This window comes from Protopterus annectens, chromosome 4.part0 (genome assembly GCF_019279795.1).
Source record: "Protopterus annectens isolate FY-2018-M chromosome 4.part0, PAN1.0, whole genome shotgun sequence".
In the NCBI taxonomy this organism is placed as follows: Eukaryota; Metazoa; Chordata; order Ceratodontiformes; family Protopteridae; genus Protopterus; species Protopterus annectens.
In genome coordinates, this window is record NC_056733.1 from 1,290,456,760 (window position 1) to 1,290,468,772 (window position 12,013).

Genomic DNA, 12,013 nt, shown 5'->3' on the forward strand with positions numbered 1-12,013 from the left:
ACGTTAGGGTGCAAGTAAGGTAAGTGTGGATATTGATGGTATGTGGGGATAGGGGTGGGTTAAGTGAGTTAGGGTTAGGGCGCGGGTTAGGTAAGTGTGCGGTAGCGAAAGTCTTTGGGTTAGGGGCGGGTTAAGTGAGTTAGGGTTAGGGCATGGGTTAGGTAAGTGTGCGGTAGTGAAAGTCTTTGGGTTAGGGGCAGGTTAAGTGAGTTAGGGTTAGGGCGCGGGTTATCTGAGTGTGCGATAGTGACGGACCTTAGGGTTAGGGTTTGGGTTAGGGTTGTAGATAGTTGTGTATGTGAGGTTTAGTGTGGGTTTGTAAGGATTTTGGTGTGCTTGTGTTGTGTGTGTGGTTTTTGAACAGGGGATGTGTTTTGTTTGTTGATTGTTGTTATTGTGGTGTGTGCAGCATATGAGGTTTCGTGTTTGTGAACCGTCGGTTATTTCGTTGTTGGGCATGTGAGGTGTCGTGTTTATGCACTGTCGATTATGTGGTGTCGATGATTGCGTTGTCGGTGTTCTGCACTGTCAACTATGTAAGGTAGAACCATATATATATATATATATATATATATATATATATATATATATATATATATATATATATATATATATATATATATGTATGTGTCTGTAAGGGAGGCAATGCATACCCCCCCCCCCCGCAGACGCACTTAAACACGCTTACTGGTGCTTATTTATGCTTAAACCTGCTTACTAATGCCTTATTCATTATGTCACTGACACTTCACTCCAGTTCACTTTTAATTGTTATTATGCAGGTTATACAGCAGACAGATGTCGAAATATGTTCATATACAGATTACCAATGGAAAATGGTATGTGCTGCAGTGGGATTCGGAACACGAATGTCTGTTCGTTAGGTGGATGCTCTAACCACTACACTATTGCTGTGCTGCTTCATTTGCATATATACCCATATACCCATGACTCCTGTTACCCCAAACACCCACCCCAACACTACACTAACACAGCAGTCATCCATTCTCCAGTTGGATATACGGTGCATCCACACCACTACACATTGGCCTCTCCCTACTCCTGTAGACCCATCCCATGGGTTGACTCACTCCACATATCCTCAGACATCCCAAACTTTTAGTCCACAAACATTGATGAAATGAGTGACCAATAGGACACTATTCACAATTTTTGGGTTGTCCCACCTGGGACACACATGTCTTTATTTCAAGATTAGACTCTGTAGTTCATTGCATCATTACTCCAGTTAACATGACACTTCGATAAATTAATAAGTATGACTATGTGGTAACACACACGTTACACATGAGAGCTAATAATGTATGAGTTTGGTGAAATTATTTTACAATTAGGACCGGTTTAGTGATTGGCGTTGCCATAGCAGGCAGATCACAGGAATGATTCCATGTGTAAGAAAGTCCTCACATTTGAATTTTTGAGAACAGCAGTGACTTTGGACATTGTACACACTTCTGCATTTTAGCAGTTTCATCTCTTCCCTCTTATGCACATACTATTATACTATCTACTGTCGATGTTTGTAGGGTCACTTTCATGTTATTTATGTCTGCGAAAGAAATGAATGTGTTACAGGGAATGTACTTCTACATATAGATGTATGCATGTGTGTATGCATATATACTTATAACGAACTCAATGACCTCCATGAAGCGGGCCAATTAGAACCAGGCCATCCAACCCTGACACGCCTGGATCCATAATTTCATACGCATAGTTGCTCCACCCCACTCCAGTTCGACATACACGCAAACCATCCATTTTCCGGTTGCTTTCACAGCAATGACACACCTCCACACACTGCCCTCTCCCCAGTGTTAGGGGCCCTACATGTTTTTATGTCCCAACCCATGTATTATCAGGGTCTCCCACCGTTTAGTCCTTGAACATACCTGCCCTTGCTTGTGTAATGGTCAGAGGTCCAACCATCCTAGCAATCTTTGGGTAGTCCCACCAAGGACTACCCTGTGATTGTTTGTAAAGTAGACTTAGCAGATTGGCACTGTTACTCCCACTGGTAGTATCCTGCCTGTGGTGTGAGTAGCAGTTCTTTGCTCACCCCTGCCCAGCTGGGTATGACATACACTGACAGCACTATATAATACTGGGGTTGCTGTTGATTCCCTTCTCCTTCTTTTTGTATGCTTTATTGTCACGACATTCATTCTTCATAGATATATATATATATGTATATATATGTAATATATGTATTATATATCTGTACATAGACATGCACATGCATCTACATAATTATATACATTTCCTATATTGGGCACTGCTTACACCCGCGCAAACGCACTCAGACTTGCTTACTGGTACTTATATATGTTTACACCTGTTTACTAGTGCCTTATTCATTATGACACTACCAGTTTGATTGCATGACATTAGTTAAACATTTCATGTTGTATTCCAGTTAATATTTACATGTTATTATGTAGGTTAGACAGCAAAATTACATTCCACATGAAAAATGATATGTGCTATAGTTGGCCTCGAGCCGTGCATGCCTGCTCATTAGACGGATGCTCTAACCATTGCACTATTGATGTTAACGTTAATTCTGCATGTTTTTCTCTATTTGGTTGATTTTGATGTGTAAGCTATGCTAAGCAGGGGGCAGTGATGTGCAAACATGCTGCACTTCACTTACACTTTCGATATTGAAGCAATGCAAATGTAAAATAGGGACACAGGGAATCTAATTGTGAAAGTTCTAGGGATGGGGCTCAACATTCCGCTACGTGCTTGTGTGTTTACTACTTTGATTTTATTTCACTGTTCATGGACACTCTTGTATGCTTAGCATAGATTTCAGGCGGGCTCTAATAGTAAGCATAGTAGGTTGTGCAACTGTGGGGGCATGTTTCCGCCTCCATAGATCACTTAAACACGCCCCCTGCACTCGCAGACGTTTCCTGTGCATGTCGAGGGTGCGGCAGCGCGCCCTCATAAATATTCATATGGCGCTGCTGCACCATCTGTAATGAGGACGCTCGGCGCAAGGCTATAACCATCCTTGCACCGAGCTTCATGAATCCCGGGGAAAGATATACATATATACACACATGATTTGTGAGTTTGAGGTATTTTTATTTTAGTTACATTTTAACAAATTATGTCTTTTACTTATAATTTCTAATTTATTGATATTAGCACTTATTTATGTGATATATTTATGTGATAGGTATAATATGACATGTTGATTAATAAATTTATGGTGAAGTGAACTTACACTCAGAAGAGGATAACAATACGGGTATTTTAACTAATCATTGACAGTAATAAGGACGTTGGGTCATCAATAAAAAATATACACAGCTTTGTAATTTCTTAGAGAGAAGATCTTGATATTAAAGAGCTACTGAAAAAAACATACTGTTAATACCGGTCCTTCTAATTCAAATACAAATAGATAGTTTATTCTGTGACAGGGATGGTAAACTCAAAGGAAATTTCAAATAGCGAAACAGACTTCTATAAAGAACATGCCTAATGGTACCCTAACAAATTTAAAAAGATTTAAATCTATACTTGTTTGAATCTGGGTGATAATTCAAGGAAATTTAGAAAGCAAAATCACTTGAAAGTACCTATGCACTATTTTAGTGATGTTGGTCGTTATTCACGTTTTTAGGAAATTTTGGCCGATCTTAGCCACTGACGATACAATTAAAGAATTAGTAGGTGAACAGCTAGAGTTTATATTTAAAAACATGAGATCTTTGAAGAGACAACTATGTTATTCTAAGAAGCCTGTTAGCTACTGTGGTTTGAGTTGTACTAAACCATGTGGGAAATGTAATGTTTTCAAGTATATTGACAGTACAGGAGTTTTTACACCCCAATCAGAATAATAAAAAATATGTCTTTAATATTGCTGCCACATGTGAGTCTATGCATATTTTCTATTTGGTTCACTGTGAAATCTGTAGGAAGTTTTATATAGGTAAACCCGATAGGGCTTTAAGAAATAGAATAAGAAAACTCCTATACCACATCAAGAAAGGTACATTAAGCAATGCCTTAGCTAAACATGTTAAAGATACTACATTAGAAAATAATTTTAAGATTTAGCTATTGGGAGAGTATTTGAAGGTAAAAGTGGAGATGATGTGATGAATCTTACTGAGCAAGTAGAAGCCAAATGGATAATGAGGCTTAGGGGTGATTGTGGGCATGGACTCAATGACAAGGTTCCTATTAAACCTATGCTCCAAGCTAGACCATTATCTAGGTAGCTTTTTACAAATATACACATGTTTTATTTGTTTTTACAATTATATATATATATATATATATATATATATATATATATATATATATATTTGTATATATTATATGTATATGTGCATATATGTATGTATATATATATATATATTTTTTTTTTGTATATGTGTATTTTAGTTATTCAATTATTGTAAAGATATTTAGTTTGTTATTTTAATATAACAATGTTAAGTTTATTTAAGAATAGTATGTGCTGTTACTTTAATTTTTAGATGTTTTTGATTGGTAGGTTTTAATTGCTTTGATTATATATAGATGGTCTGATTGTGTGTTTTATGACATCTGATGAAGCTGTTTTACTGCGAAAGTGCTTATGGTTTTTGTTGGCAATAAAGTTGGATATACTGGATTCTTCAGCTGTTCCTGAGTCTACATATTTTTGGGAAATCTAAAAAGAATGAAAAGGGCTTTGGACACTAAGTCTTGTTACAATCAAAAAAATTAGCTACACAAGTAAAATTGGAAATAATTAAAAGAAAAAGAGTAGCTTACTCCAAATTAAGGCAAAGAAAAAGAAAGTTCAAGCATGCATTGTATTTGAAGATAGTATTCTTAAGGTGTCTCACATTATTGGCACAGAGTCAAACACTTGTGGGGTAGTCACATAGGCTGTTCAGAGAAATTGAATGATTTACTTGGGAATCACTGAGAGGCCATAGAACTTTGTACTGTGTTTACTGAAGCTAGTTCAGCTGAAGGTGGTAGCAACCCAATTTTACAAAATTTAGAGCAGTCTGATAAAATCAGTTTGTATAATAAAATACATTTTGTGGAACTTTGCATTCTAATACCCATCCTTTCCATCATTTTATACCCTGAAGTAATTAACTGCAAAACTGAGCATGGTTTAAATGCTTTAAAAAGTAACTTCTTCCTCTCGTACCAATTAAACTTAAAAGGAGAGCACTCAAGGGTACTTCTAATCCTAACTCATCCACAAAAATATGTGATGATTTAAAGTCAGTCTCACACTCATTTCCATTTAATGAATGTAGCGAGGATTTCTTTAATCAGATTATATGAGAAAAGATTTCAGTGGTATGGCGGTAGCATTGTTACCTCACAGCAAGAGGTTCTCCCATTCGATTCTCGGCTGGGCTTGGGAGTGCCTTCTGTGTGGAGTCTGTATATCCTCCCCACGGTTGGGTAGCGTTCGAAAGACATGCGTGCGTAAATGGGTGTGCCTTCATTGAAGGTTGGGCGTCGAGCTGGCACCTCGGCGTTTCATAAAACTCTACTGCCAATCATTAGCGGACCAGAGTTCCGCTGTGGCGACCCCTTACCGGGAAAAGCCGAAAGACAAACAACAACAAAAAAATATGAGAAAAGATTTTCTTATAAATTTACAAAATATTGATCCAACTACCATTACCATTTCTATTCTGCTTGGTTTAAGACTAACAATTGCCCGGATTAATAAAAACCTTAAAGGAGTATATAAAATACACTACCGTTTATATTGTGGAACAAATGATTCGAATGTCACTCTACTTAATCACTTGAAAGATGCTACTCAAGGTTTGGAGATACTAGAAATAAATATCAAAGCAGATATGGGGGAAATCATTCCATGCATGAAATGGGGTGACTACTCATACAAGAAAGCAATATATAGTAATTGGTTGAGAAAAAAATTTTGTTTATACGGTATTTTTACTGATCTATTGTGAAGAGTTTATAAGGGATAATTGCATGTATGCCACAGATAGCTTTTGCTTAATTAAAATATATTTATCAAGTTTTGCTATTTGTAAACTAACATTTAGGTTGAACAAGTTTTAGAAGTTCTTAAAGACAATATAAGAGTAGACTTAACATCCTGAAGTTATACTATATTAATATAACTTATTTAGGGAACGGATATCAAGAACTGTTTTTTACAACACAGTTTGAGGGATGTGATATACTTGCGATCACAGAAGTTTGGAACTCTAGTAACTTAATTTTTAATGGTTAAGCTTAAGTGCCTTTGCTTAAAGAGACACTGTGGTGGTATCCTAATTTTACAGAAAGACAGTTTAATTTATAAAATATTGGAAATACTAATTTAGAAGTGGTTATCCTTGAAATATTTACTCCATCTGAATTTAGTCAACAAGACTTGTATTGTTATATAGTTCAATGGATATGACAACACACAAGAAAATGATTGAATATTCGAGTTATAGTTTAACCATGATTTTGTACTTCTGGATGGAGACATAAGTTATCCCCATGTTAATTGGTCATACTGAACCACTAACCACAAACGTGAACTGGAATTCTTAGATTTAGCTCAACACAGTATGGTTCAACTCATCCGTATACCTGCTAGTGGCCACTACATTTTATATCTTTTAATTACTAATGAATCATCTTTTGCTAAAGAAACCAACAGGGTAACGCTTTTAACTCTGATCAGTACTCTATGACAGCTAAAATTTTAATGGGCAGAAAAACAAAGCTATTAAGTTCAAGCTCCACAAAATAAAACATGGAATGATAAAAAATAATTAATCTTTTAATGGGAATGAACAGTTGGGCAGTATGTCAAATGGAGGTAACTGATCTGGAAAAAAAAAAATTCAAGATGCTTTGGTGAAAGTTCCTGGTCTCCTGCAGTATATCTTCTTCAAAATACACCTGCACTTCATCTCTTAACTACTGAGGTGTCTGAAAATATTCATGTGCTTGGTTATTCTAACAAAATCGAAAGTCAGAACTTTGTGCTCATGACTTTTAGCACCACATATTTTTCAACTTTTTTAAAGTACTATGGACAAACTGATCATGATATAAAATAAGTCGATATCCTTCTATTGATCTTTACTTTATTCATATAAATGCAGGGTAACTAATGGTTTCAGGTTTATTTGCATAACTCCTCTTTGCTATCTTAGATTCATATATTAATACTAGACTGCTTATCCAGAGGACCATTAATAGGTTAGCAACAATATCAAAACACTTAGCTGTCTATTATGGGTAACTCACAAGGTTTAAGTCTTTAGAATTAGTAATTTTGGTGCTGTTTGTTTTGTGGATATGCAGGAGGTCCATCAGATTGGGGTCTGACAATGCTCTGTATGCCAGGCATAGATCTCCCCTCAAAAGTCTGCAGGAGACAGAATATAGGGATAGGGCCTTGAGGCGGTCTGCATAGAACATATTACTTACGCCTTGTATTCTTTTAGTGAGGAACCTCTGTGGGCATTCCAATTGTTGGATATGCCTGGTTAGGTACATACCAAAGGCGACATTGTACTCAATGATATCTACGATGAATGGCTAATACAGTGGAACAATAACTTCCTTGGACTTAGTTGCCATACCTTTGTTTATAGGTTGTGCAACATAGAATGATTTCCTCACCACTGTAGACACATGATGATCAAAGGCTAGATTACTATCTATGTTTGTCCCTAAGTCTCTGACTACTGGGTCAGCTCTAAGAGGTGTGTTGTCAATATGATACTTACCAGGCATGGATGACTTCCCAAAGGATACTGTTATGCATTTCTTGCCATTTAGTTTTAGTCCATGGCTCTGACCTCTGACACCAGTTGTTTGTCTGTGTCAGCCCCTCTTGGAAAACATTTGTATCAGTGTGAGATTCAGTGACAGCTCCTAATTTGCAGTTATCTCCAAATTTATTCAGCCAGAGACCACTGACATTGGCCTTGACTTCTGGGAAGTAAATGCCAAAAAGGAGTGGGTTAAGGACTGATCCTTGAGGGACCCCACTTATGACTGGCCTCTTTGTAGAGGTGGACTCCCCAATTCTAACTTCCTGGGTCCTGTCTGTGAGCCAGGTGGCTATCCATCAGCTGACATATGGGTTTGTACCTAACCTCTTGAGTTTGTCAACAATACTTGAGTGGGGTATTGTGTCAAATGCCTTAGTGAGGTCAAGGTAGGCAGTGTGAAAACTTTGCCCTCATCAATTGCTTTGGTGACCTTCTCAAAGATGTCCGTCAGGTTGAGTAGGCATAATCTGTCCTTGACGAAACCAATATCTTTTATCCAGCATGCTTTTTCAATTATTCATGCAAATGTGAACAGGCAGTATTTTATACCTGGAAATGTCACTAGGCATTACATGGCAAATCTGCAGCCCCTTATTCTATCCCGCTGTGTTACAGGAAAAGGCATGTACCACTCTCCACCTGAGAGAGGCTTTTTCACCTTTATAAAGGCATAAACATAGATCTTTACAATGTAGAATAATTTTACAAAGACAACTTTATTTTTAACAAGCATTATAAGGATTTTTCCTAAAACCTTCCAAAAACTTTAGTTACTGCATAGCAATGTGGCTGCTGCATGCTGCTTACCTTGGCCAACTCTCCCCATATTTTTCTTTTCACCATGTTCTTTCTAGTATTGCAGGCTCAGAGCTGTTGAACTCTTACACTAGTGTTTACAGCAAGGTTGGCTGACCACTTCTACTTACCCCACTGCATGCACATGGGTACTTTCAATCCTGTAGCACAGAAGAGATTTAGTGTAGATGCTTAGTGATTGTTTGGAGAAGGTAGGACTGCAGGGTTTCAGCCTGCTTCAGTCAACTCTGCTACACTTCTCTATCCTATGCCTTATTTCTTGTAGAGGCAATCCTTCCCTCCTTATACCATTTCCACTAACAACTTTCGCTTTATTACATCCTTTCCTCATAACTAATGTTCAACAAATTATGAAAACTGGCCAGCAGTCCTTACAAGTGTCATCCTGGTCAATTACCACAGTTTAATAAACTTTCATACAGCAAACAGTAAATTGTGGTTTACCTATGAATATAACCCTATTCAAGACACACAACATATTGCATCTATAATTCACAACTTTTTCCACATAATTAAATCCCAAGAGCTATCTTGGATAATTTTTATTTCATCTGTGCTCCCTCATGCCCTTCAAACTAAATTATGAACACTGGCTTCCCCACTTCACTGACAACTTATTTATAAAATTCTTATTTCTTACTTCTGCTTTAATATGAAATTCAGACTTCACAATACAGTAACATATTTCATACTTTTCCTTCTTACAAACACTTCCTTCCTACCCAGTACTCTTCCTTCCATTCTCCTAATGCAACCACTCTTCTCACCACATGCATACATAACATCTATAGTACTATCCCTTTCAGCCATTACCTAAAATAAGACTTCCACCTGAAGTCATACAACTTCCCTACTTAATATGTTGTTTTCTAGTTAGTTTAACTCTCCACCAAGCTAGAAAACAAACTACAGTAATCCCCCCCAAAACATGTATACCACTTTTACTACTGCAGAAACATGTTCAGCATCATCTTTCCAATTTGTGGGACTACATGTACCAAATATTTATTACACCACTACTCAAGTTATCCTTTCTACACAGCATTAAACTAAATTACTTACAGATGAAAATTCCATTCATTCCTCTAGTTTTATCAATATCCATAGTATACTAAATATACTATAAGATGGTGATATAGAAAAACCCAGAAGCAGCCATCAAAGTATGTCCTACTATCCAAAGGTGTAAGTACATAACTGTGGGATAAATAAGGGAAGTTTGCATGGACAATTCAAAAATTGGACAAAGCATAACAGCAAAGTTTCCATCACTGAAACTTGATTCAACAAAAATGCCTACATACTTGATACAATTAAAACAAAATACACACACTTCAAATCTTAACCCTAAACTTAATCACCACATCAACTTTAACCTCAAACCTCAGCTGGCTACTAATAGGAATACACATAGGAGCTCACAAGCTTTGGTATAGTAACAAACATACCTCACCATGCAGGCATTAGGCAGTGCAGTGGTGTAGCAGTTAGCATTGTCACCTCACAGCAAGAGGTTCTCCAGTTCAATTCTTGGCTGGGGTGCCTTCTGTGCAGGGACTGCATATCCTCCCTGCATTTGCATGGGTTTCCTCTGGGTGGTCTGGTTTCCTCCCACATTCCAAAGAAATGCAGTAGGTGGATTGGACACTCTAAATTAGCCCTAGGTGTGAGTGTGTGGGTGCGAGCAACCTGAGCCTTGGGCGAGCAACCCAAGCCCATAAAATCTGTAACTGCTACAGAAACAATGAAAGGTGCTCGTTGCCCAGTGTAGCACATGGGGTGTAAGAAGGAGAGAGAGCTACAGACATTCTATAAAACATTTAGATTATGAAGTAACAGAACTAATACAATTATTGTAACCAACACCACCAACGACCTCCTCCTCTTTCACATTTTCTACACGGGAGCCTTCAGTTTTGCATTCCATTCCCTTATCCTTAGCTGAAGGTCATGCTCGGAGTTTGCCTGTAATCCCACATCATCTGCATACAGCAGCTTTGTTTATCTGCCCCCCCCCAACCTGTTTGCTGATGTAGTCCATGACCAGTATGATCATCAATGGGCCCTGAGCTGAACCCTTATGCACAATCACTCCCTCTGGGAACCCCTCTGTAAGGTTGAATGCTGTCTGTACTTCATTCAGTGGGCCCTGTACTTCATTCATTGTGTCCTTCTACACAGTCTGCACTAATTCAAACAATGTTTGAGACTTCAAACCATTGCAGGTGTTCTGATCTTGTCATGCTTTCTCCAAGTCCAGGAATGCCTGGTTGGATTGTTTCCTCATCTGTGGCTTCTTCTCAACTGTCTCACTGAAATTTCTGGTCAGTTGTGCTGCATACAGATCTGAAACTGAACTGCTCATCTGTCTTTCTACTAGTCTGCATATTCATTTATCAGTCACCCTATCTAGAACTTATATGCAGTGGGACAGGAGTTTGATACTTATGTACTGCCCACAGTTGCAGATGTCCCCTTTGTTCTTCACTGATATTAGTATGCTTATTCTCCAGTCATCTGGGATATGTCTTTCTCTCCATACTGTTGTAAGTACCCTCAGGAGCTATTTCTCTCCTATCTCACCAAATACCTATCATATCTCCTAAGACCTCATCTGAGCGTGCTGCTTTCCCTGACTTCATTTTCCTTCGTGATGTTTTTTTTCTACATTAGGCTCCTCCTCTTTTCATTATAGGCTGTGTCTGGAACAGTGCATCTTCCATGAGGGCATACCTCTCAACCTGGAAACATCAAAAATCTGGACAAGACCCATGAAAAATAGGTACAAATATGTACATTGTTTAACATAAAATTTGCATACATAATTATGTAACCCCACCCACTCCAATGGAATTGTGGGATACCAACTTTCAAACGCAAACTGAAGAACAGACAGCCAAAATATGGCACCAGAGTCCCCCTGCAGTCATTCCAATGTCCCATTACCTGGCTATTTCGCCCCATTTACCATAAACACTAATGTGTGCATACTGCTTTACTTCTACAATGTTTATTTGGATTTTATTTTTACACTTTACAGCACATTGCACAAACACTAATAGACATCTGCTAAACAAAGCAATACTGTCTCACAATGAAAATAGACTTGGCATTAAAACTTCTCTTCCCTTGAAACCTCACATTCATTAAAACAGCATTGAAACCCACACCACATCCAAAGAAAATGCATCTGGCCAGTGGTGGATAAAAATTACCTTTGGGCTGTTTTCATATCATTGGTACCTTGCACACAAAACAAGAAGCATACATGTGTTTTTTGATACACCTTCATGACTTTATTAAATTATATTCCTTGTATAATACAGCACACTTGTTAGACAGAGCGCACTTTAAATTTATCATTTGAACATTTTTCCAGT